Source organism: Lissotriton vulgaris, chromosome 5 (assembly GCF_964263255.1).
Source record: "Lissotriton vulgaris chromosome 5, aLisVul1.2, whole genome shotgun sequence".
Classification (NCBI taxonomy): Eukaryota; Metazoa; Chordata; class Amphibia; order Caudata; family Salamandridae; genus Lissotriton; species Lissotriton vulgaris.
Window position 1 is genome coordinate 1,850,181,608 of NC_141693.1, and position 26,740 is coordinate 1,850,208,347.

General features: G+C 46.6%; 1 long non-coding RNA gene across 1 annotated transcript in view; it reads left to right on the forward strand.

Annotated features, from left to right (window-relative positions):
* Positions 1-26,740, forward strand: part of LOC147717518 (uncharacterized) — a 43,339-nt gene that overhangs the window by 16,229 nt on the left and 370 nt on the right. The window lies entirely within an intron of this gene.

Sequence of the window (26,740 nt, forward strand, 5' to 3'; positions counted from 1 at the left end):
GTCTGCATGGTGTTGCAGTTGGTGATGTTGCAGGTGATCAATTCTTTGTGTATGATAGCGATGCCTCCACTGTGTTTGTTGGTGTGATCTCGGGGTTCTCTTCTTGTTGCCACTGGGGGCTGCTGTGGCAATGTCTGGGGCAAATGGGGTGAGCCAGGTCTCTGTGATGAAAGTCACATAGGGGCTTTATGGTGGAGATAGTGTCCCACACTTTGGTGGCGTGTTTGCAGAGTGATCTGGCATTGATTGGGAGGCCGAAGTGTTGATCTGGTGGAGTGTCAGCATCTGGGGTTGGCATTGCTCTGTTCAGTGAGGTGGTGGTTGGAGGAGGTGTGGTGGTGAAGCAGCAGTGGATGCGGGTGAAGGGTCCCACTGTGGATGTGGTGATGCGAGGCAGTAGTTGTTGTGTGCAGGGTCCAGGGCACTAAGTTCTGCTACAGTGTACCTGTGGGAGTGCGTTGGGCCAGGGTTCCTGGAGCTGGGCACGGTCCAGGCGCAGATAGGCTTACCTTTAGCACCCCTTCAGCTGCGGTGGTCAGTGAGGTGCTGTTTGGATCAGTTTCTAAAGGATCTTTGCCGAATATGGTAGGAGAGATAAGGGTCTGTTGAAAAGCATGGCTGGGTTAGCGGATGGTTTCATGAGCAGGGGCATGATGATGGCATGTTTCCAAGTGTCCAGGCATGTGCATGAGTCGAAGATGAAACCTTGGGTAAAAAAAAAAAAGGATAATGTCTCAAGAAAACCTTATCCTCTAAAAACCTTACAAAAGATTTATGGAAAAAGTACCCAAATTTTCAGAAAATATCGCCATCAGAAAAAACCCTTAAATGCCATGACCTTTAGGGAAACCTGTGAACATTAATTTGTGATGTGAAAAGGGTGTGCGATTTGTCCTATTCTAAGCATGAATATACAAGTTTAGCCACCACATGTCTGTAGTTACAATGCATATGTGTATAAAAAAAATAATAATCTGATAGTCTAAAACATTACTATTCTTGTACAATTTTCCACACCTAGACCATTACTCCCATGCAAATACTGGTGTTTGAAAATAAAAATAGAAGTTGTAGTTCTCTATTTTCTTATGTAATTGCACTTTACAATTGACAGTATAGTTGCAGTGCAGAGAAGTGCTATTACTCACCCATCAAATAACATAACAACGCTGATGCAAAACAATGTCATTATACAAAAAGCAGTTATTCTCTTATTAAAAATATAGGAAACCCTCTGACAGTTCTGCTGTGTTCCTGTTAAAAGAAATGTAAACTTTCCATAACTGCATTCCTCTATTCTGGAGATGGGACCCTATAGTTACAAAAAAAGCATCATAAAACAGCAATCAACCATAAATAGATATACAAAAAGCAATCAATTTAGTAGTGCATCAGTATCATTAGAAAAGGCCCATTCTTCAACTAACGTGGAAGTGCACTGAACTCCACTCCCGGAGGTAACCACAGTTCATATTTTGGGTTCATGTTTGAGCAGGGTAAATTAACAGGTGACCCCCCCCCCCCCCCCCCCCCCCCCCAAGCGAGAAGTAGGGAGTCTCCCATGTGAATCAATGAAGTATGATAATACTTGAGAACTGTAGTTATAGCTAAGTAACCTTTAACCTCTGCAGCATTATATCATTCATGGATTCACATGCTTGAAACAGAGTAGCAAGCAGTTTACAACATAAGAAATAAGGAAGGAGGGAGAAAAAGGCCCACCTTACCAAAGGAGGTTATGAAGAACAGCTTGTCAAAACACAGATATCCTCAATGTAAATAGGCAGTACAGCCTGTTGCAGTACCAGAACAGGAGTTACCCTGAATGTAGTGTGCACTGTGCCTTATGAACCATAAAGTTCAATACATTTTATCACAATTTCACAATCATCATGTTATACAAAAACCAAATGTAAATTATTTATAACCACAATAAACCTGACGGTATGATTTTTTGAAAAAAAATATATATAGATTATATATGAACATTTATTTTTCTTTATCATATATGACATTAATGTGTTCTCTCTTCACATATTAATGTACTCTACATTCAATGTAAATAAATCAAATTGTTAAACCATTCTAATGAATACATTTTTCAGTTTCAGTTTTTAACATCTTTATTTCGAAGTTTTCTTCATAAAAGACAACATATAAAACATTTACTAAATAGAATTTTTAGAAAATACAAGTCTTTAAAAAAAGTACATTATAAACAAACATTTTCTTTAAAAAAGACGATTAAATTACATTACATCAAAAAGAAGACGTTTTAAATTCATGTGAATTAAAAAATATTCAGGTTTTCGTATCATATCATACATTGTACAACTCAAGTTGGGATGGCTCAGCTATAGCTAATGCCTCTTTTGTCAATGTTAATGCGCCTGGCTCTAATGGTCCAGGCCCAAACGAGGTATTTTGCCATGCCAATAGACAACCACTCAGCAATATTAGATCTTAAAATGTGCAGCGCTTCTTCGCACACCCGTACATTTACTCTTCTACATATGGGTTTGAGCCATTTCCGACGTGGTGCGCAATAAGCTGGGCAGGCAAATAGGAAGTGGCCCAATGATTCCTTATGCTCACTGCAAAAGGGACAATACAAAACCAAGTATTTTTGCCATTTGTTGGTATATTCTCTTATAGGTAATGTACCAACTCTAAATTGGTGATAGAGTTTCTTATCTATACTTTTCGTAATAATGTCCCAGTAGGTCTCCGTTTGTGAAACTACTTTATGGAGCAAGAAGGTACCAGTCAGATTAGAATTCTTAGAAAGCAAAACCAGGTCTTCCTTTACTGTGGCCCAGAATAACAATTTAAATTCTTTTTTTGACGGGAATACCTGGTTTCCCGGATCAGACCATTGCATCTGGAGACCCATTCTAAAAAGTGTAGCCTTCACAGTTTTAAACCAGGATATATTCCCTGATCCATGTAACGATCGTACATCAAAAATCTCATTAGCAAACATCGACAATTCTGGTGTAGACCAGATTCGTCTCCATAAGGCTACCATCCTATATTGTGCCTGGTTTTTAATGGATTGGCAGCCCATATCAAGCATAAGGGGAAGTGATGGTGTTGATGGAGGGAGACCTACCAAACTACGGAAGAACTTATTCTGGATTTTGTCCAGGGGGGCAAGATCTACGTTTCCCCATAAATCCGAACTGTAAAGGATGGCTGAACTAATTTTTACTTTGTAGATTTTTAATGCTGGCTGTATTCTTTTCGTTAGTGAGCAGCGCTGTTCTTTAACAAGACAGCCCGATAGACGCACACATTTTAGGCAAAATGTCTCGATCTACTCCCTCCAGCGTAATCTGTAGTCTATAGTCACCCCTAGGTAGGTCATTACCCCTACTTGTTCCAAGGTTGTACCGTCCATGGTCCATGGTCACATTACCCCTTAATGGTTTATGCTTGGTCAAAACCATAAATTTAGTTTTCGAGACATTGATTTCTAGATCGTTTATACTGCAGAACTCCACAAATTTATTAATAGCAGTCTGCAGACCCACCTGCGTTTTTGCCAAAATTAAGGTGTCGTTGGCAAAGATTAAAAGTGGGAACTTAGTCCCACCCAAAACTCGGGCATCTGTTGGTGTGGTGGAAAGAAACTGTACTACCTGGTTAATGAAGAGTAGAAACAGGGATGGTGCCAGGACACACCCCTGTCGAACTCCTCGGGTCACAGGGAAAGATTCTGTCACCTGACCCTGGCTACCCCATCTCACTCTGGCAAAGTTTTGTTCGTGTAGCCTAATTGTTAGCTCAAGAAGTTCAGGGGGCATTCCCATTCCCATTTTGCTAAGAGCTACCCACATCTTTTCTCTGGGGACCAGATCGAACGCAGATTTAAGATCTACGAACGCTGCGTATATTGTGCCTTCTCCTATGTGCACTGTCAACAAAACGATTGATGTCGGGATACTTACGGTCAGCAATGCAAGTAGCTTATTTAAACTCCTGTGTTTTGTTGACTTGTAGATATCGGGATTTTGCGCGCAAAATAAGTTTTTGGTGAACTTGGATAGGAGGACTTGTTTTGAAAACAGTCACGATCGGTGAGTGCACTGGGGCGCTTTTTTGAAGGCATGCTTTTTGAAGGTATGCCGTTTGTAGGTGGAAAATACCGACGTTTGTAATATTTGTTGTTGCAGAGAATTTATTTCACCCCATACTACATTGTGAAGGATACAGCTGTAGGTTTACCTCAGTTTAGCCTCGAGTGGTGAGTGAATTTCATTCAGGTTTAAACGAGCAATTGATCACGGCTAGTTATTACAGAATTGCATAGGTTGTGATTATGTATTTTCAGGACATCTACGCTTTGATAGTGGCATCAGAATTTGATTGGAGTTTGACTACAAAACATATTAGGGATCAGTTTTCTTTATTTAACACACTGTAGGGCTCTGGTTACCGCACCACCATTTGATACAAGGAACCCCTGATGGTATATAAGGTAATACACGGGTGGCAAATATCACCTACACTCTATATTAACATCCCAATAATAATTTTTTCTGCCTTTTTTATTAACAACGGGTGACGACTATAAGGCTTTCATACACGGTGACCCCCTTAATTTACATGGCAAGGTAGTGATTATCAAGTGCATCTATTATACATCAGGGTAATGTTTAATTTTGTTCACAGAACACTGCCCGTAAAGAAGGAACCGATGTGTTCCGAAATGCATTGGACCAGCCTCGACATATGTTTCAAACTCAAAAATTGATAAATTTGAAAAATGTATTCATTAGAATGGTTTAACAATTTGATTTATTTACATTGAGTGTAGAATACATTATTATGTGAAGAGAGAACACATTAATGTCATATATGATAAAGAAAAATAAATGTTCATATATAAAATATATATATTTTTTTCAAAAAATCATACCGTCAGGTTTATTGTGGTTATAAATAATTTACATTTGTTTTTTGTATAACAAGATAATTTTGATAAAATGTATTGAACTTTATGGTTCATAAGGCACACTGCACACTACATTCAGGGTAACTCCTGTTCTGGTACTGTTATTGAATTGTGTGTGCAGCCATCACACTTTAGTATTGTAGCACCCTTGTACAAACATTGTTTAACCAACTCAAATGAAAAGAATTGAGTGCTCCTCTTTCCCGTAGGGATTTCTTTCCTGTACAGCCTGTTGAAATTGTGCCCAGTTGTTGGCATGGAGATGTCAGCCAGTGGGTCTCCAGCATACAGCATACAACACTAGTTATGGCGCGCACCCTGTCTCCTTCTTACAGAAGACGGTTAGTAATTGGGTGCCCCAAAGAAACAAAGAGTTGATCCACTTGCCAAAATGAGTGTGTCCTGGCTAAGTAGAATCCAAAATACCAAAGGCATATGATGCCCATTTGGAGTAAAGTAGCTGGACCTCATGTAGAATTATTTAAGAGAAGTCCTGTGCTTTGAGTACGACAGAGCTCACTTAATTTTTTTTTTTTTAATATGTTTATTGCATTTTTAGTTTTGACATATCACAACATTACACATATGAGGAGGAAAATAATCAATCTTGCCATATCACAGAAGACGTGTCGAGGGCCACCGCATACACTTATTGACATGTAGGTGATCTTGTTAAAGGAGCCAACTTATCAGCAGCCCAGGTTAGAGCGCGTGTTTACATCATTAGCGACAGGCAGACCCAAGAGAGATTAATGATCAACACAGGTGGCGTTAAAGCAAGCGTTTTTTCCCCCCAATTTCACATCAGATACGTGCTCAGTATGTAGCTTTAGCTATACCACGGCAATGAAGCTAAATAGGATGGGCACGTCAGCAATACATCACATATCCAAGGCTTTAATACAAAACAAACAATTGTAGAGAACAATCTGAAAGGGTGTAGCAACGAGGGACTGGGCGGTGTTCAATAGTGCGTGTGTGTGTATGTGTGTCGCGCTCGGGTCAGGCAGGTGGAAGAGGGCATGCACCATGTCATAACATCAGTAAGGATCCAGTCATGCGGTCCACCAAGTGCGCAGCTAAAAAGGGGGGGGGGCAAGGGGGAGCCAGGACCAGGCAATGGGAGGCATCAGCGTTCAAATAATGCCACTCTGTAGGCACACCTGATGGTAGGCTCTCAAGGTGCTATCCCAGTCTGTCGCTATGGGATACTTGCGAAGTCCCGCTGTCTCTTCTCTATGCAACGCTACACTCTCCGCCCGTGCCCAATTGTCAAACGAATTACGGCAGTGTATCGCCTGAGGGGGCGCATTGCTCTTCCAGCGCTTGGTAATGAGGCACTTCGCAGTAACCAGCCCTAGGTCCCAAAATCTTTCCCGGACTTTTGTGTGTTTCGTTCTCTTGAACAGGCCTAGTAAGCAGGCTTCCCATGTGAGTGGCAAGCTGCCTCCCGTCGCTCTCGTCAAGGTGTCCGATACCGCAAACCAGTAGGTATGCAGGGATGGGCACGTCCAGAGCGCATGTAAGAGCTGGGCATCTACAAGTCTGCATCTGGGGCACGCTGTTGTAGTAAGTCCGAAGTATCTATTAATTTTGTCAGGGGACATATAGGCACGGTGCACGATGTAGTAGTGTATAATCTTGAAACGTGCATTGCGAGGAATGTGTAGCATCCCGGCAAGTATCTGTGTCCATTCCCTGTCAGTCCAGTCCCGGCCTCTATCAGCCAATCATCTGTCTCGCAGCCGCTGAGATGAGAACTGTTTGTGTGTATGTAGTGCCTGGGCGAGCCAGTGTACCATGTGAGAGCCGTTCCCCATCACATGGAGATACTGAATCAGCAAATGTGTGGGGGGTTCCTCCTGTAACGGTCCCCATGCAAGTGTCAATGTACGCAGAAGTGCCGCATGTGTCAGAAATTGCCTAGCCGGTAGGCCCGTGTTATCCGCTAGCGTCGCGAAAGGAAGTAGGGCACCATCTTCAAACAAATCTTCTAGGCTCTCCAAATCCACCGTCACCCAGCTGTTCAATATAGGCCCCATGAGTGTCCCCCCTTCCCAGGGTCACTGCTTTTAAGGTAACTTCAAGGAGACTCATGTTTTAGTTTTATAGACCCAAACTTGGAGCAAACACGAGCCCTGGTACATTACACTAGGACATGTTTATGTTGTGAATCCCTCTACCGGCTCCCATCGCCGCTGGCCACGCCCACTTCTTGGCCACGCCCCCTTCCCGCCCTAACGGTCTACTATTTAAATGTGCATCCCCAGAACGCGCAGCGGACGTGCGCAGCGGGCGCGCCGTTTGCGCACCGAAGGCGCGCCTAGGGCAAGCCCGTCTGCGCCCGTCCGCGACCAGACCGCGGCCGGGGCCAGACATGCTGCCGGTAGTGGACCACAAGGTGGAAGGATAGCGTGGTCAGGTGAGGACCTAAAGGCGCTCGATCCCCCATCTAAATGCTGCCCTCACTCTTTAGACCCTATGATCTTCGACCCCCCTCAGATCTGCAACAACTGCGGGATAGCTATTGGCAGCGTTGCCTCTGTGCTACCCCCTAATCCCAAATCCCCACTTCAAACAAGCCTTAGGGCGGGCCTACCTAACTGCAGATCCCTAGCCAAACACGCAGATGCTGTATGGCTTTTACTAGAAGAGCAGGAATGGGATATCCTGTTTTTAACTGAAACTTGGATCAAGGAGGACAACTTGACCTCCATTGCTCTGGCAGTCCCTCTGGGATTTAAAATATGCCTCGCCAACCGCCCTGGGACAAAAAGAGGCGGTGGTGTAGCCATTATTTTTAAAGAGCATTTAGTATTGACATCCTCAGCCCCCACTGCTATTCAAGGAATCGAAGGCCTTCACTTTTGCTTCCAAGTGAGCCCTCAGCTATCATTAGCAGGACTAGTGATATATCGCCCCCCGGTCGGCACGGACCCCTACCTAACTACTTTACTAGACACGATTGTCCAGAGTTCGCTCCTCCATCCCCTTTTTATTGTGGTAGGCGACTTCAACATCCACATGGATAAACCCGACTGCGCCATGGCAGAGCTGCTTAGAACCACGTTAAATACGGCCGGTCTCAGAATGATCATTGAGGGCCCTACACACACAGGGGGCCACACTATTGATCTTATCTTTTCTAATATTAAGAATGCACTATCGGAGACACCTCTCCCCCTGACATGGTCAGACCACTCACTCGTCCCATTCACACTGAACATTGTGAATGACATCCCTGCGTCGAGTAAATGCTATTTCCTGAAGAGGCAATGGAGAAAACTGACCCCTGATACTATGTGCCCGGTCCTTGCGCAAACCACCCCTTCCCTGACAAACAATGCCAATACGGATGCTATACTGCTCAATGAATGGATCGGAAAGATGGTTTCCTCCATTGCTCCAGCCTCTCGGGCGCTATCAAAAAGAGACTCCCCCTCAGCTCCCTGGTTCTCGCAGGAACTTAGGAATGAGAAAGCGGCCTGTAAAAAACTGGAGAGGCGCTGGCGAGTAAACTTCGGTCTGGAAGAAAAAGCTAGGTATAAAGAAGCTTCCAAAAAACTCCGGAAAGCCATCAGAAAAAGTAAAAAGCGTTTCTATGCGGACTCGATTCTTCAGGCAGAACAGTCCAGCAAACAAGTCTTCAAAGTGGTACAGTCGTTTTTCAAACCAAAATGCATTGAAAGAGAGGTTGTACCCACAGCTACGCTATGCGAGCAAATTTCAGAGTTTTTTGATCATAAAATTAAAAAAGTGTACAACTCTTTTGGTCCAGTAATAAAAACAGTGAAGCAGGACCTAGCGAATAATGGCGAGCTAGGAGAGACCCTCACCCAGTTCATGCATATCCCCCTGAATGAGGTAAGGCAAGGACTTAGCCGCTGCAAATCCGGCTCCCCTGACGACCCCTGCCCAGCCAAACTATGGAGTGCCATAGCGGACTCGGTAGCTCCCACACTTCAATGTATTTGGAACTCTTCCATCACCTCGGGCACTTTCCCGGACGTCTGGAAGCATGCCACTCTCCTACCCCTAAAGAAAAAACCTAATGGAGACCCAGATGACCTTACGAATCTCCGACCAATATCCCTATTAGCTGCCCCGGGAAAAATGCTGGAAAAAGCTATACAGCGCCAACTGAGTAAATTTGTGGAAACCAACAACATTCTACATGAAACTCAATCTGGCTTCCGTCCCGGATTTAGCACAGAAACAGCACTCATAGAGGTAGCCGAGTCAGTGAGGTGGTCGATGGATGCAGGAAATTCGGCAATGCTGGTACTCCTGGATCTGTCGGCCGCCTTCGATACGGTGGACCACGCCAGACTACTCAGCCGGCTGGCAGAGATAGGCATTCAGGACAGAGCGCTGGGGTGGATAAACTCCTACCTATCTTTGAGAACGCAGAAGGTGGCACTTGGGACGATTTCCTCCACACCCAAAACCCTCAGCTGTGGAGTCCCGCAGGGATCGGCCCTCAGCCCCCTTTTGTTCAACATCTACCTGGCTCCTCTCTTTACGCTAATTGCCAACTGGGTCGTCAAGGCAATCTCATATGCCGACGACACCCAGTTGGTATTTCCGTACTCGGAGATGACGCAGGATTCTTTCTCAAATTTCAAAGGCTGTCTCCAGGACATAGCACACTGGATGAACACTAATAAATTAAAACTAAATGCCAATAAAACCGAAGTCATCTTCTTCGGCAAGGGTCCCACCCCCGCCCCAGAACTCTGGTGGCCTACGGAGATGGGCCCGCCCCCTGTACCCAGTCACTCGGCAAAAAATCTTGGAGTGAGATGGGATGATAACATGTCCTTCACATCCCATATCCAACAAGTGGCCGGATGCTGCCTGAGCAAGCTGAGAAACCTCCGAAAAATCCTAAAACTTCTACCGGTGGGTTGCAGAAAAACGGTAGTCCATGCAACTGTCACCTCACGGCTGGATTATGCCAATGGTTTGTACCTTGGCCTCCCAAAATACCTGACTCACAAGCTTCAGGTAGTTCAGAATGCGGCTGCGAGACTGCTACTGCGTATTCCTTTCAAGCAGTCAGTCTCTCCGCATCTTCGAACCCTGCATTGGCTGCCAGTCGCCAACAGAATAAAATTCAAAGCTCTGACGCTTGCGTTCAGATCTCTACATGGCTCCTGCCCACAATACCTGAAAAACCGCCTTCCAAGATACTCCCAAAGCCGCGCACTACGGTCCAATGACCGTGTTCTACTGGTTGTCCCGCGCGCAAAAAAGGCCCGACTGGGCGGGCGGACCTTCTCAGCAAACGTCTCTGCTCTGTGGAACTCTCTACCACAAGCAATCCAACAGGCACCCTCCGAACCCTGTTTTAAGAAACTGCTAAAGACCTGGCTTTTCATCCAGCCACGCTAGCTCCCCTATCTTTGGCCCAGGTTACCTGTGAACTACTAGCGCCGGGACACCTCCTCGAGAGGTAGCTGTTCGCGCTGTATAAAATCCAGTATTATTATTATTATTATTACCCAGTAGTGGCAGGTTGGGTGCGTATGGTTTGGTAGCGCTCATGAGTTTCAAACTCCTTACATAGCACCGTCTCGCTACCCCGAGGTGAAGTTGGTCAGGGCAATGGGTCTTGGTTAAGGGATGGAATAACGCGTGTATTTGTTGCACCGTCATAACTGCATCGTCCGAGGCCGTGTCTCCCAAGTTCTTCCCGCTCAGCCAGTAAGTGACCCACTGCAATTGCGCTGCTAGATAGTAGAGTTCGTGATTAGGTACCGCCAACCCACCACAGTCCGTTGCAGCATATAGAGTCTTCAACGCAACTCTAGGGCGTCCCTTGTTCCATATCAGGCGTCTGGTTAAAGTTTCCAGTTCGCGGAAAACACGAGCAGGGACGTATATCGGTAGATTTGCATAAAAGTATAGCAACCGGGGCAGAGCGATCATCTTCGCCAGTGCAATGCGACTGGGGACGTTTAATGGGAGAGAGGTCCAAAAGGACACCTGAGCTGTAAGTGACGAGATCGTTCTCGTGAGATTCCCGTCTAATAGATCTGCAGGGTCGCGATGAACCTGGATCCCCAGATATCGAAACACAGTTGGGTACCAAAGGAGCCGCTCGCCCATTACCACCATGTCACATTCCGGGGTTTCCGCGGCGAAAGCGTACGCTCCCGACTTTGCCCAATTAACGCGAAGTCCTGACACGTCCGCAAAGCCTCCAAAGATGTCAGTGAGCGCACCCGGAAATCGGGTCAAGTCTCGTACGTAGATTAGTAGATCGTCAGCGTATAATGACACCGAGTACATTCCATCTGCCAGAGGAATGCCCCAGTCCGCGCCGGAAGTACGCAACCGCGCCGCCAAGGGTTCCATCATTAGTGCAAAAATCAGGGGGGAGAGGGGACACCCCTGCCTGGTGCCCCTGCGCACTCGGATCGGGTCCGAGAAGAGTCTTCCCGTTCGCACCCGTACCACAGGGTCAGAGTAGAGGAGTTCCATCATATGGAGGTAGGCTGCTCCCAACTCGAATTTGCCCAGTACCTGCTTGAGATAAGGCCATTCCACTGAATCAAACGCTTTCTCGAGATCCAGAATTACACACCCCGATCGCGGCCACCGGGATAAGGCCTGACTCTGCACACGAAACAGCCGCCTGATATTATAAGACGTGCTACGGGTGGGGACAAAGCCGTTCCGGTCGGCATGTACCAGTGTGGGAACCAGAGGAGCCAGTCTTTGAGCCAGCGCAGATGCCAGGATCTTGTAGTCCGTGTTAAGGAGAGCAAGTGGCCTGTAAGACCCCATATTCAGCACAACTCTACCAGGCTTCAGAAGTGATATCACGTTCGCCTCATTAAGAGTGGGTGGGAGAGTGGCGTCCTCTATCGCCACCTTAAATATTCGTATAAGTTTGGGAATAAGAACAGTTGAGTAGGCCTTGTAGAACTCCGCAGGCAAGCCATCAGGGCCCGGGGATTTACAATTCGAAAGGGAGAAAATAACAGCTCGGAGTTCTTCCGCCGCAAACGGCGCGCCGAGGTCCTCTCGCTGTGCATTAGTGGCCGTGGGCAGCAGCAATTCCGATAAGTACTCAGAGATATCATCATCAGTGACTCGCAATCGGGAGCGATACAGATCCGCATAGTGATTTGTAAAAGCCTCATGTATGGCTCTCTGCGTATATACCACAGTGCCCTGTGTGGTACGGATCGACATCACCGGCAATGTCTGGGTGTCCCTTCGTATCAGCCAAGTCAAGAGCCTTCCCGGATTGTCCACAGCGTGATGCGTGCGCGCCGAGTGTGCGGCACAATTCAAGTTCTTTAATCTGTCCAGTAGTTGCGCATGGCGTGCGCGGGTCGCGACTAGTCTCGTATCGTCGCCCTCCGCTGCCTCCCGCTCGTCATCCAGCAGAGTGGATTCCACCCTCGTCAAATCCCTATCTACCTGTCGCCTCATGCCCGCCTGTGTGCCCAGACAACGACCGCGCACAACCACCTTCAACGCATCCCACTCGGTCTGCGGTGTGGACGCTGTGCCAGTATTGTCCTCAAAGTATTGTAGAATGTGAGACGAGAGGGATTCCCGGAATGGGGCGTCTAGTAACACATCCGGCTGGAGTCGCCACGTGGGGATCGGGGTGTGTGGGTGTTCCCAGGTAAAGTCAAGAGTGTGAGGGTTATGGTCTGAGTGAGTGCGACCCAAGTAGCTGGAGTCGGTGACATGAGGCAGCAGGTCGCTGGACAGCATGAATCTGTCAAGTCTGACGTGTAGTGTATGTGCACCCGAATAGTATGAATACATCCTCGTGTTGGGGTTACGAGTACGCCAGGCATCATGGAGATCCCTTGCGCTGCCCAGTCAGTTAACGCTCGCGAAGCTTCGATCATCGGTGCTCCCGGTAAGGGGGGAGACGACCGGTCCAGTCGGACATCTAGCACACAGTTGTAGTCGCCCCCAAGTAAGAGTGGGACGCCTGGCCAGGGCGCTAGGGCTGTTGATAATCGTGCAAGGAAACGTCCTTGTTCAGTGTTAGGGGCATATACAGAGGCCAGGACTATTTGTTGTCCATCCAGTTGACCCTGAAGTATTAAATATCTGCCTTCAGCGTCTAGCGTGCTTTGAGTGAGTGCAAAGGGACCCCCCGGACGAACCCATATCAAAGACCCATGCGCATAAGCCGAAAAGCCAGTAGCATACAGTTGGCCCCTCCACCTGCGCCTCAGTGTGAGCGTCTCCTGTTCTGTCAAGTGTGTCTCTTGTAGCAGCGCTACCTGCACTTGGTGTCGTTTGAGATATGAATAGACCTGGTAGCGGCGCGAGGGGGTGTGCACGCCACGCACGTTCCAGGTGCAAAATTTAACAGTAGCCATTACAACTCCGAGTGCCCATCCTCTGCCCCCACCACCCGCCCGCAATATCCCCGGCAGTAGCACAACAGATCAAATTACCATACCACGCCCATTTCAACGTTTGCATTGATCCACTGCCCCTCAAGTACACATTAAAAGGTAAGGAGAAGAACAACAGTCCCAGAAACTTGGGAAACATAATCTTAATTCCAAAAGGACAACAGCGGAACATGCTGTCGTCCAAACGCTCAAGTGAGCACAGATGGTCCGTAAGTTCAAGGGGGATGCACTGAGGCTATAGTATTAAATGTACCAAGGGTTCATGCACATAGGGTGAGGGTATAGACTCCCCACCACAGGCAATTATTGTTAGTTAGCCTAGGAACAGAGAAAAAGGTCCAGCGTTTGGGGCAACCAGCCTGAGTAGTGCAAAAGTCAAGTTGTCAGCAGTAGTGGCAGGCAGTGCGCACACAGGAACTCACCTCTGGGGGAATACGTCCACCCCCTTTGCACAGTCTTGGGACTCACCAATGGTGCGACCAGCTGTGGCCGAGTACACGTGAGAAGCTCGCCACCCAGGCTCGCAGTGAGCAAATCTGCGTCCTGCTGTCGTACCCATGCAGCTTCCCCAGCAGTAGCTCCGCAAACTAAGGATTCTGCAGATCAACAGCTGCAGATGGGGCCGTGTGTCAATTGTATTCCGCATGAAAGAAAGCAATGTCAATGGAGCAGGTCAGCGGTCTGTGGCGTAACATCTGGGAGGTCTCCCGAGACCTGGGAGTCCGGCAATTCGTAGAGGTACTCATCATCGCTCACCTGATGGTCAGGACTAGTTCCCGGGGCGGGGTCGCCCGACAACGATCCACTGATTTCCGCCACCATGCGGAGGGCTTCCTGTTGTTCAGTGTGTCGGTGTGCGGGAGTAGGGGCCACATCCGTTTCCGCGTGTGATGAGTGTGTCATGGAGGGTCTCCTGCGCTGTCGCCTTCGAGGTCCCCTATCACGGCGCGTCATCGGGGGCATTCTACCAGGTTCGGTGTCAACGCAGGAGTCTAGCCAGGCCTCAACCGCCTCCGGGGTGGTGAAAAAGTGTGTTTTGTCCTGAGCCACGACTCGTAAGCGGGCAGGGAACAATAGGGAATATTTAAGGTCTAGGCGACGGAGGCGTTGTTTCGCCACCAAGAATGAATGTCGCTGACGTTGCACCTGGATTGTGTAGTCCGTGAAGAACATAATTTTCGCATTGTCAACTCTGACTCCAGACAACTTCCTGACTTTGCGTAGGATAGTGTCGCGATCACGGTAGTTCAGCACACGGATGAGCAGTGGCCTCGGGTTGGAGCCCTCAGGGGGAGGACGGTTCGGCACGCGATGAGCTCGTTCCACAACAAAGTGCTGCGAGAGGGTGTCTTTCAGAAGAATGGCCCTGAGCCATCGCTCCACGTGTTCTGGCGCTTCCCTTGGCTCCCATCGCTCCGGCAGGCCCACTATGCGGATGTTGTTTCTTCTGGTCCGGCCTTCCGCATCCTCCGCGCGGTCTTCTAGGAACTCCACTCTATTCAGAAGATCCTGGACATGCTTGTCCATCTGGGTGATCTTGGGAGTCAGATCTGACACCGCAGTCTCCAGGGTGGTCGTCCATTCAGAGAGCTTTTTGTTGTCAGCTCGGAGGTGCGTTAGATCTATGGCCACGCTATCGATTTTAGTCTCTAACGAGGTGTGGGTCTGTTGCATCGACTCCTCCAGTCTCTCCATCGCTGCCAACATCGTGTCCAGTTTAGAGGCCGTGTGGTCCTGTTCCACCTGTTTCGCCATTTTGCCCTTCACCTGTGTGCCACCGGTCACAGCTCTTGTTTTAGGTCCCGTAGACATGGAAGGCTCCGCGGTGTGCAGTCGTGCGTGGGTGTGAAGGAGTCCGTTTACACAATGCACGGGGGAGCAGCTCACCGAGCGGGTGATACTATGTATTGGTAACGAACACAAGCCGCCCGTGCCTCGCAGGAGCACCGCGGACGAGGCCCACAGAGGGAGCGGAAACGCCACTGGGGGTCAAGTATGTAGTTCCACGCACCCCTCTCCCTGCCTTTAGGGCACACAGCAGTCTCCTTGGGCGTCTCGCAGTCCTGCCCACGCTCGGGTGTGCGAGTGTCAGCGTCGCAAGAGAAACCTCGTGTAGGTGGGTAAGCGCCCCGTCCAAGTGAAAGTCACCACAGGGCTGCGCGCAGCAGATGCAGCGCTCAGGGCACATCCGTGACTCAGTGCCTGGGCGGTTCGTCAGTGGTCATCAGGGCATAGGGCGGGGGGTGGTCCATGTATTGTGGTGTCTCAAAAAGTGCGCAGGAGCGCCAAGGTAAAGCATCCAGCCAGGCAAAGCAGTCTGTGGCCCCAACGCTGTCCACTCAGCCCCTCCGCCGACCTTAACCACTACGCACGTGGGAGCCGAGCTCCGTGGTTCCCTACCAGGGGGCCAGAAAGGGGGGGGGGGAGCAGGCGTAACACTCCTCGCAATATGTCACCTCAGGCACAGTGCATAGATGCAGCACGGGGGGCCAGTGGTCGCCCACTGTCGAGCGTAGGTTTCAGCAACGTCTCGGCCGAGACGGCGGGCGTTCTCCGATCCCTCGGCGCACTATGCCTTCACAGGGCTCAGGGAGCAGATCGCGTCCCCGGCCTCAGATGGCCTCCAGCCGCAACCAATCCCCGGGGGGTCGCAACCACAGTCCAGCCTCGGAGCGCGAATTCAGCAGGCCGATCCGGCCCCCATCAGGGAAGGGGGGCGCAGTGCGGGTCGCTCCGTCCCCGTCCTCGGCTCCCAATCCTCCGCACCGGTGCTCCGGGGACTCACGGTTATTAGTCTCCTACTGCAGGGTCGACCGCACAGCGGCCCATCGAGTGATGGTCTCGCCTCGGCTCTGCAGGTCCCACGCCAGGCATCAAGTGTGGGCTCAGTTGCTCGCCACCACTGGGCCTATTCGGCCGGCAGGATCCCCGGCCTCGGGTACTTCTCCTCGCCGGCTGGAAGCGTCCACAGACGGGGCAGTCGGCGGTTCTCTTCGTCGGAGCGGCGCGGATGGGGCCAGCAGTCCCAAACTTGATCAGCGGAGAGATGGGCTCTTCCCTCACACTCGCCAGCAATTACAGGCAGTAACGGGCAATTGTACCAGAGAAATGGCCTGTGGTAGGGGAGTCCTTCACGGAGCTCTACCCAGGCACGTCCGCCACCATTGTGTGCTCAGCCACGTCCCCACAACAGTGCTCACTCATGCAGAGGTCTCACACTTCATCATTTGGCCCCTCCTCCCATTGGTGGAAGTGTTCACCAATGTAGGCTTATACCCTGAACAAGCAGGACAGCTCCTAAGGATGAAGGACAAGACATCTACACCTGTGGACCATGGAGACTCAATGATCTGTTGCAGGTGTAGTTTATCAGTGAGGTAGAGAGGGAGACGGTTAAGACTACCCCCTGGTGTACTGTGATACTTTATTGGTGTCCCCAGGGGGTTGAGTTTAAGTAATCAGGGGAATAATTCAACCCTTGCAAGGTAAGTTATTTAAAAAGGATATGTCCTGGCAGTATCCCCTTAGAGTTATTAGATAAGTAGAACTTAAGACATCAATGTACAAGGAAAAGAGACCATCCTTTGCTCTGCTTGGGGGATTTCGAAAGAGAAGAATCACAGGCTCATTTATACGAAAGTCAGACTGGATTTGGGAATGTACGTGGGTCTGGTGCATAGAATGATCTGTAGCGAACTTCACGTAAGGCTCCTTTATCATGAGCACGTGTTTCACTTATTCTTCTAGTTAATGTGAGGTCTTCCATGAAAAAAATATTAAGTCTGAACTATGCATTGGCTCTAACAGACTTTTTATCAGGTGTGATAGGATTGTGTCAGTTTCCACTCTATCGGAGGTCTTCATAAATGTGCAAAGGCTCAGGTGAGGCCCATAACATACTCCTTGTCAAGCCTGTAGGCAATAATGAGGTTGCAGAGTGTGAGCAACAATGCCTGAAGATCACTGCAAGGTTTACTTTTATAGAAGTACATTTAAGTCCGGATTCTGCTAGTTACAACATGTAGGGAAGCAATTGACGTGGTTGAAAATGGATGGCATGCAGGTTCTTTGATGCACGTTAAACGCACAAGCATTTCCATTTGGGTCTCTAGCTTTATAGGTGAACTGTGCCCTTGCTGAGCAACTAGCCACCTACATCCTCTGGAATGTCTAGATCTGCAAATTTGTTACACACTGGAGCCTGCCATCAAAGTGAAAGAAGATAGATCTCTGTTAAGTATTTGTCCTATGTGGTGGGATAACTGAATTCGGCTCTTGCCCAGAGTAATGGGAACTGTGATAGATAATGTAGTTGATTTAGTTATCAGTATTGTCTGTGCTATTCTGGAACTAGGCAATCATCAAATGAGGAGAAACCGTGGTACCTTTCTTCTGCTCCAAGTCAATTAAAATAAACCCTACCCTGTACTGTGCTACCAGTGTGCGCTGGGTATGAACTGGCATTTTTTTTCTTGTGCTTCATTGTTAGCTTGGGTTCTTCCCACTGAAATGCCATGCAGAATTGCCCAGGCCCATAAGAGCTGGGATTCCGGTGACAGTGCTTGCAATCTTTTTCCTCCTTGATTGTCTGCATACACCATGGATATGTTGTTGTCTATAAGAATGTGTATCAATGATTGATGAATCCTGGGAAGGAAGGAAGTCAGACCTTTGAATATAGCTCCTTATTTCTACCTTATTTATGTTAATCTTTGTGTCTGTTTGGGTCCTTAGAGCAAAAGTCCCCTCGTTGGACATCTTTGAAGTTACACTCGCCAGCATTGTTATTACAAAAGTACCGATTTGTGGTGCGAAAAGAAGACCTATAGAGATCTGTTTCCTGTTGGTCCATCACCCGAGACACATTGAGATTGTCTATGAAGGAGCATTAAAATGCACCCACTGTGCATCTAAAGCGGCTTATAAAGGCTTCATTTCTAGGCATCAGTTTGGAATCAAAAGGATACACGTGCATATCATACCTAGTATTTACTTGAAGGTGCGACTTTTATTTTCTTTATGTGCTGGAAATGACAGGTGGTATTTTGAAAATACTACAAAGCTTTCCTCTGATTGAAAGTACTTCCCATTTTGATGTCTAGGATAGGGCCCAAAAATCTGAATTCTGATTTGGGGAAATTGTTGCCGGGTTCAGCGTCAACCAGAGGCTATAAAACAACTGCATGCAAGCTTTGGTGGATGCTGATGCCTTGAGCCATGGCCTTCCTTTTATGAGCCAAAGGAAATATTTGAATGATATCACAGGGGTGCCGCCACTGGGGCCACCCACCCTGCACAGATGCAGTGGGTGAGTTTGAGTCCAAAGGACAGAATGCAATATTGGTTGGATGCCTTTCTCAACTTGGAAAGAGAGGTACGTTCGAGGCTTGTAAGGTCCAGAGATATTTTATGTCGTTTATTTGTAGAGCGCTACTAATAACCAAAGGGTGTTTTGGTGCTATGACTAATTATCAATAATAAGGCATGAACTCTGTATGAAAAGAAATGGCGTCTGATAAAGCAGGGCCATAAGAGCTTTTTTAAACACCAATTGATTGAATGTCTGTCTGAGAGAATTCATATCATGGCAGCCTGGACAGAAAAAGTACATTTGCCAGAGAGTTTCCTCTTATATCGAGAGATACAAGTTTGGCCTCTTGGTGAATAGCAACAGAGGCCAAACTTTCCTTGCAGCAGCAGTAATTTTAATCTATCATGTTGGAACTTGGCTTGTAAATAGAGCGGTCTGCCTTGATAGAATGCCTAATGTATGAAAAAAGGGCTTTTGAGTAACATTTTTTCAGCCTTTGTTAGCCACTGTAACTTGGCTAAAATGTTCAAGTCTCTGGAGTCCACGAATGTTTTATGCTGCCAGGTTCTGTATCAACTGGAATTGGAAGAGTAATTATTTGAACATCATAATAAAAGATCATTTCAATGATCATGTCTAGATAATACTGTCACCTGGATAATCATTGTCCTACTGATCTGAAGCAAGAGAGGACACTCTTTCTAAAGAAAAAGTAAGTTGTTAGATAGTCCAGAGCTCAGAGAAACATCAAGAGTTACCCCCCAAGTTCCTCAATGTGGAGACAGGCACCTGAGCTGCACCTATGTCAGAGGGTTACTAATTATGGGAACAGATGTTCTTTACCTTACCCAGGATAAGGACCTCAGACTAAGCTGAATTTAACTTTAGAACATTATTTCTCATCCACAAGGTCACTTCTGTAAAATAGTCCTTAAAGTTATCCCTGGCCCCACCAGATCATCCACGCAGATGATCAATCATCAGCATACATCATAAACGAGCAGTCATATGGCCAGATCAAGCTAACTAGAGAGGCCATATATATACTAAACAAGGCGAGGCTAAGCAATGAGACTTGAAGAAGTGCCTGCAGAATGGGCTTAAATTTAGAATATTAGGATGACATTTTCTCTGCGCAGCGCCTTGCAAATAGAAGGTGATCCAACCCAAAGCAGAATCTCTGATGTCAATCTCATGCAGCTTAATTAGCAAGATATCATGGAAGATGGTATCATATGCTGCAGAGAGGGCCTAAAGAATCAGAGGAACCCTGCCTCCTTCATCAAGCATCATCCATAACTCGTTCACCCAAGCAACTGTTTGATGTATCCTGCAAATCCAGAGATGTCATCTATTCTCATTTCTGGGGTAGTCTATCTGAAGAAAGCGCCCCCTCTAAGAAACTAAACTTATATGGTCTGGGAGTAAGGGGGAAATAAACCAATTTATAATGAACAACCTCCCACTTGACCCTAAATCTTTAGTGCTTGCTACTATGGGGCATATGTAGGTAGCCGTTTGCGATTCGCAAACGCCGAAATTCGGCGAATTTCGGCATTTGCGAATCGCAAACGGCGTTTTGATATGTAGGTGCCCCTTAGCAAAATAAGGAATCGCAAAAATTGAGATTCCTTATTTTGCTTATAGCATTTATGGAATCGCAATTTTGTGATTCCTTAAACGCTATGTAGGGGTGCTTAAAAAATTGCGATTTTTGCATAAGGAATCGCAAAATACCACCTACTTCAAGTAGATGGTATTTTGTGAATTCCTTCAAAAATGCATTTTTTTTTTAAATTCAAAGTGCCATGTGGCGCACAGACATGCCCTTAGGGCATGTATGTGCGCCACATGTACTTACAGGCACATTTCAGGGGTGCAACAGGTGTCCTTTGGACACCCTGACACCCTTGAAATTGCGATTCTCAAATTGCAAATTTCTCATAGTAAATCGCAATTTGAGAATGTATCCCCATTCATTCCTATGGGCCTCTTAGCCCATAGGATCATCACTCAGCCCGACCCTCTTCAACGTCTACATGAGCCCCCTCGCAGCCATCGCACGACAACACAACCTCAACATCATCTCCCATGCCGACGATACCCAGCGGATCCTCTCCCTCACCAACGACCCCGCCACCGCCAGAACCAGCCTACACAAAGGGATGAAAGACGTCGCCGAGTGGATGAAGAACAGCCGCCTGAAACTGAACTCAGACAAAACGGAAGTCCTCATCCTGGGATCATCGCCCTCCGCCTGGGACGACTCCTGGTGGCCCCCGGCCCTGGGCACCACTCCCAAGCCAACAGACCATGCACACAACCTGGGCTTCATCCTGGACTCTTCCCTCTCGATGACCAGACAAGTCAACGCCGTCTCCTCATCGTGCTTCAACACCCTGCGTATGCTCCGTAAGGTCTTCCACTGGATCCCCACCGAGACCAGGAAGACCATCACCCAGGCACTCGTCACCAGCCGACTGGACTACGGGAACACCCTCTACGCCGAAACCACAGCCAAACTGCAGAAAAGACTCCAACGCATCCAGAACGCCTCCGCACGTCTCGTCCTGGACATCCCTCGACGCAGCCACATCTCCGGCCACCTGAGAGACCTGCACTGGCTCCCCATCAGCAAGAGGATCACGTTCAGGCTCCTCACCCACGCACACAAGGCTCTCCACGACCTGGGCCCCAAGTACCTCAACGACCGCCTGACCTTCTACGCACCCACCCGCCAGCTACGATCGACCAACCTCGCCTTCGCCGCCGTTCCACGCATCCACAGAGCCACCGCCGGAGGAAGATCCTTCTCCTACCTGGCAGCCAAGACCTGGAACTCTCTCCCCATCCACCTGCGGATGACCCAGGACCATCTTTTCTTCAGGAAGCAACTCAAGACCTGGCTGTTCACGCAGTAACGTACCCCTCTCCCCCAGCGCCTTGAGACCCTTTTGGGTGAGTAGTGCGCTATACAAATGCTATGATTGATTGATTGATTGGACACTCATACCTTAAATGCGATTCGCAATTTGTGAATCGCAATTAAGGAATGTTAGAGATTCGCAAAAAAATTGCGAATTTTTACCTACATTCCATTTTGCTATTCTCAAATAGCGAGTCCTTAAAATCGCTATTTGGGAATCGCAAAATGGAAATTACCTACATATGCCCCAAAATAGCATAGAAATGGGTCATAAGCTCATAATTTCTCAACACCACGATATGATTTCCGCAAAACAATATTTTATTAATATTATTGTTATTATTTCATTTCATTGTTCACTTATTTAAAAAAATAACATGAATATTTTAGCTTATATTGTCACATTATTTTCAAACAGTTATTTCTTTACAATGTAACATTAAATTTCAATAATACATAGTTCCACAAAAATCTAAATCTATGTAAGAAGAACACATGATCTATACAGAGTTTTCAATAGACTAGCATAGGTTTACTGGAACAAAATTATCTAGCCCACACAGACACCTTATTCACCATTCAACACTCATATCACTGACACATATTACATACATTCATACCCCCCAGTACAGCGTCGCATATGCAGATGAACACAACTCTGGGCGAAAACCTCAGATGCTATGCTGATAGCTTGGACATCATACTCTCAGGTCGACATACGATTCAATGGACATGCACTTAGGGGCCGATTCCGATTCGGGAAAGAAAGCGCCGTCTGAATCGTATCCAGAGGCCTCTCCGTACAAATCGTACACGTCCGTCCGAATCGCGTAGTACGATCCGTATCTCGTCAATCCGTCCGAATCGTCACAAACCGTATGAATTGCAAGAGAGAAACCGCACGACACGGACCCTCACAGTGAACCGTACGATTGGTAATCATGCTGTACGACCCGACGAGTACGAACCAGACCGGGGTATGAGGACGCGATTCGTACGGTCCACGTCCGGTAAGGCCGATTCGTACGGACAACCAATCACATACACACCGTACGGTGTGTACACCCCATGATCGCAGGGGTACGGTGCGTACCCCTGCGAACATGGGGTGTATGCACCGTACCCCATGATCGCAGGGTGTACGCACCGTACACCCTGCGATCATGGGGTACGGAGCATATACCCCATGATTGCAGGGGTATGCACCGAACCCCTGCAGACATGGGGTGTACGCACTGTACCCGGGGGGGGGGGGCGTTCCGTACCTGTTTCGAGGCGAACTCTGCTTCTCCGAACGTTTTGGGCTCCCGTAAAAAAAAGCGTCAGACGGTGCGTACCCAACACAAATCGTACTTGCTGGGTCGGAAAAACCTGCTTCAAACCGTACGGATGTCACGTACAGCAGGTTCAGAGGGAGAATCGTACGGAGATTAGAGTCGTAAGGTCTTTGTACGATTCGTACGGAGTCCTGCTCCTGGTACGAATCGTACTTCATCGTACGTACGGGCACGTTGCAGGGTACGATTCGTACGGGATAACCGCTCTGTATGGCTATTCGGAGTGGGTTTTCCCGATTCGGAATCGGACCCTTGGTCTCCATCTTCATCAGGACTATGGAAGCGAAATAAAATTTCATAATGAGTTTGACCCGGGAGCTTTCCTATTTTGCCCCATAAAAACATTTTTGTTAAAAAAGTAATTTCAAGAATACTTTTCACCCTTAAACATTGGAAAAACCTTCACCAGTGGTGTTCAAGTGACGAGAAAAAGAAACATGTGGTAGGATAAAACTATTAGCTTCTCATCACATCTGCTACTTACCAAGCAGGAAAAATCAAGAAGCCAATTATTGCCCGAAAAAGGTGAAAGGAGAACCCAGGCAGTTCTCTAAAAAAAGGAAAGTGGGACAAGGAAAGAACCAAGTGCCCTTTTTCCTCCCTGTCTGTAAGCAATTCTTTACATACAGATATTGTTGTCTTTTTGGTTATTCTCCAGCCGGAGTAATAACAACCACTGTGCCTTTAGAGGTTACTCAGTGGTGGGTGTCTGCAGCCATGAGCTAATATTATCTGCAAATATTTCGTTTTTTGGGGGGGAAAAGACAAAGAAAGACGCAATAATTACTAAACTGTGTGGCTAGTAATGCTTACTATACTGTAATAACTATCTGTGTTCATATTATTTACCCAATTTTACTCTACGGGCGCCTCATTCTTATTATGAGTGTGAAATTTTAACTTCTCCCTGTGGCGCCATGATTTTCAATCATTCCTACGTCGGGGCAAGCAGTATCCGCTATCTTATTGTATTTCGCTTTTGTAACTGTAAAACAAAATAAAGAGATGTTCTTCTCTGTGTTTTAAATAAAGATTGTCACAGACACAGTCTGTGTATACCAAATTTGTGCTGACTTACTCTTTAGTCTAGTTAATCCTTATCAGTAATATCTGTAGGTGTCCTGAACTCCAGGTCACTCTGGCTGCGTCCAGGTATTTCATCACAAAGCTAAAAACGGGAGAAATGAACTCGTGTTTACATCCATTCCTACATGGGAAGTTAAAATACAGCCGGCTGCCTAGTTTTCAAAGGCCCCAAAAAAAGAAGACGATAACAGGTCTAGTGTTGCAACCGTTTTGCGCGCGTGTGTGCGTACCTCTTGCTTTTTCTTTTGCTTATCTGGGTGCCATCTTAGTGATGTCTATATATATTGGTTCTTATTCTTTTATACATAGTGTTGATCTTCTCACGCCTGTTGCTAAGTGGTCTGAATATTTGGGATGCTAAGTTGAACGTTAGTATTCTTCATATTTTTCGTTTCAAATAAGACTTCAATCTCTCCCATATTGTAATATTTGTATTGTACTTACAAACTAGAAGGGGAAAATACTTCTAATTATGTTATGCCATAATCTAAGAATGGGTCACATGATATGCAATTAAAGTCTCTTCGATTCAAACCTGACGAAAGAATTTGACATGTGATTAATCCCTTGGGAACATGACTCAATAGGTTTTTTCTAACATGCAGAGGAAAATGGCTTATATAGCTCCGGTTTTGGAATTCAATGGCTGAGTTAATATCTCCAGATCATGTGACCTGCCAAGTAATTTCCTCGTTGAGTCCTTCTTTTACAGTATCCAGTTTAAAAATCCAAGAAGTTCCGCTGCGCTTCCGTATCTGCGTGCTGTCTTGTTCAGGGTGAGTTCTCACTTTTTCAAGTAGGAGCCATCTCAAATCACCTTCCTCATGATTCAAATTAATAAAATGTTGGATCATAGGTAATCTTTTTGGTTCTGAAGGCCGATTTGTGTTCAGAGTACCATACTCTAAACTCACGGCCTGTTTCACCTACATATCCTGAAAGGCAAGGGCAGAGAATAAGATATACTATGTTCTTACTCCTACAATTAGTGAAATCCTTTAGTGTTCCACTTTTGCCTTTGTATTGCCATTGATTGGTTACCAATGCAAAATTTCAGGCCACACAGGTACCACATCTGTGGTTCCAATTTACAGCAGGAAGTCCTGTGATAGTTTTCTGAGTATTATTTGATCTGCTTCTCGCATGAACCAATTTGTCTGTTAAATTAGCATTCCTACGATATGCCACAATAGGTTTTTGCAGAATGTTTGGATCTTCATGCACATTCAGGATATGCCAATTTTTGTCCAAAATTCTCTTAACCTTATAGTTCAAGGTCGAGTGATTGATGACACAAACTAGGTTTTCTTTTTCAGGTCGGTTGGTACCTTTCAAAAGGGCATCGCAATCATAGTATTGTGCCCTCTTAAATGCTTCTAATTGAAATCTTATCTCAGGCTGCTTATGTGTCTTAGTTTCTGACTATCTGGAAATGTTCTACAAAAGGCTCTTTCAGACCTATATCTACCGTCGAAGATGACTTAAAAGGCAGCATACTTTGCCAGAGTTTAATTTTTGTGCCATTCTAGAGGTCGACGGCGTGGCACTTTTGCTAATTTCCTCAACTAAAAAAAGCGCCTCTTTGTTTTTCAAGTTATAGCGCTCCTGCTTTCTGAGTCATGAAGGTCTTTTTTGAGAATTTCCTATAGAATTTGCACCCCTGCGGCTTGTGATAAGGTATAGTTTACGTATACACATGTCAAGCGGATCCTCCACATACAGCCACTTTATGCCACAAGCCCCAAGGTCCTGATGACAGTTTTCTTCAGGTATTCAACATGCTGGAATTTAACAAGGCACAATCACCTGAGACAACTATTCGAAGGGAAAAGCTTCCAATTGAGATGAAATAAGTGCAATCTCAATGAAGGCAAAAGAGCAAACCTTAATGGAGACTCCCTACACACAACACGCAGAAGAAGTCTGAATTATAGCGGCTTACGGTCAGGCTCATTTTCAGTGATGTGAATGTGCTACTAGATTAATGGGTGTTTGTACATCTACCTACTGAGGACTGACATTCTATGCAACCAAAGGGCCCTACCTCGACAACAAGGAGTGATTCAACAATGTGAATCCATGAAAGATACAATGCTGGAGAAGTTTGGGATAGCTGCAGAAAAATGATACCATTATCTCATTAAAGATAAAGCCATCCTGGTGAGTAATGCTATCACGTAAACACCAGAGCTGCTAAAATGTCTGGGGGTTCAACTCATAAATGTTTCTCTAACTTACTCATAGTATTTCTGGCTTACTAATGAATTCGAAACATGATACAGGAGTACCCCAGTTCTGGAAGTACTCCTGGCTCAAACCTGGAAGATATTAGTAAGCCTTATGTGCTACAACTGCAAGTCACAACAACTCACAACAAAATTGAATAAGGACAGATGACTCAAGTACTGCTTAACTAGAAGCACTGGAAGTAAGCTAAAAATCAACTTTGTTTGTTGCAAATCTTTCAAACACATTAAATGAAATTACTAATTACTCCAAAATTGCTTAAAATGAGACATAGCAATGCTCTAGCACTTCTGATTTGTGAACTACCCTAAAACGAATTAACTATTGATATCTAAATTACATCTCCGTGACAAGCTATGTTACAAATCTTATGATGAGTTATATTGACTTTGTCATACATTTCCTACATGTTTAAATTAAACAATTTTAATCAACATTTCTGGAGAAATATTGATGGTACAAGGGCTTGCAGTAATC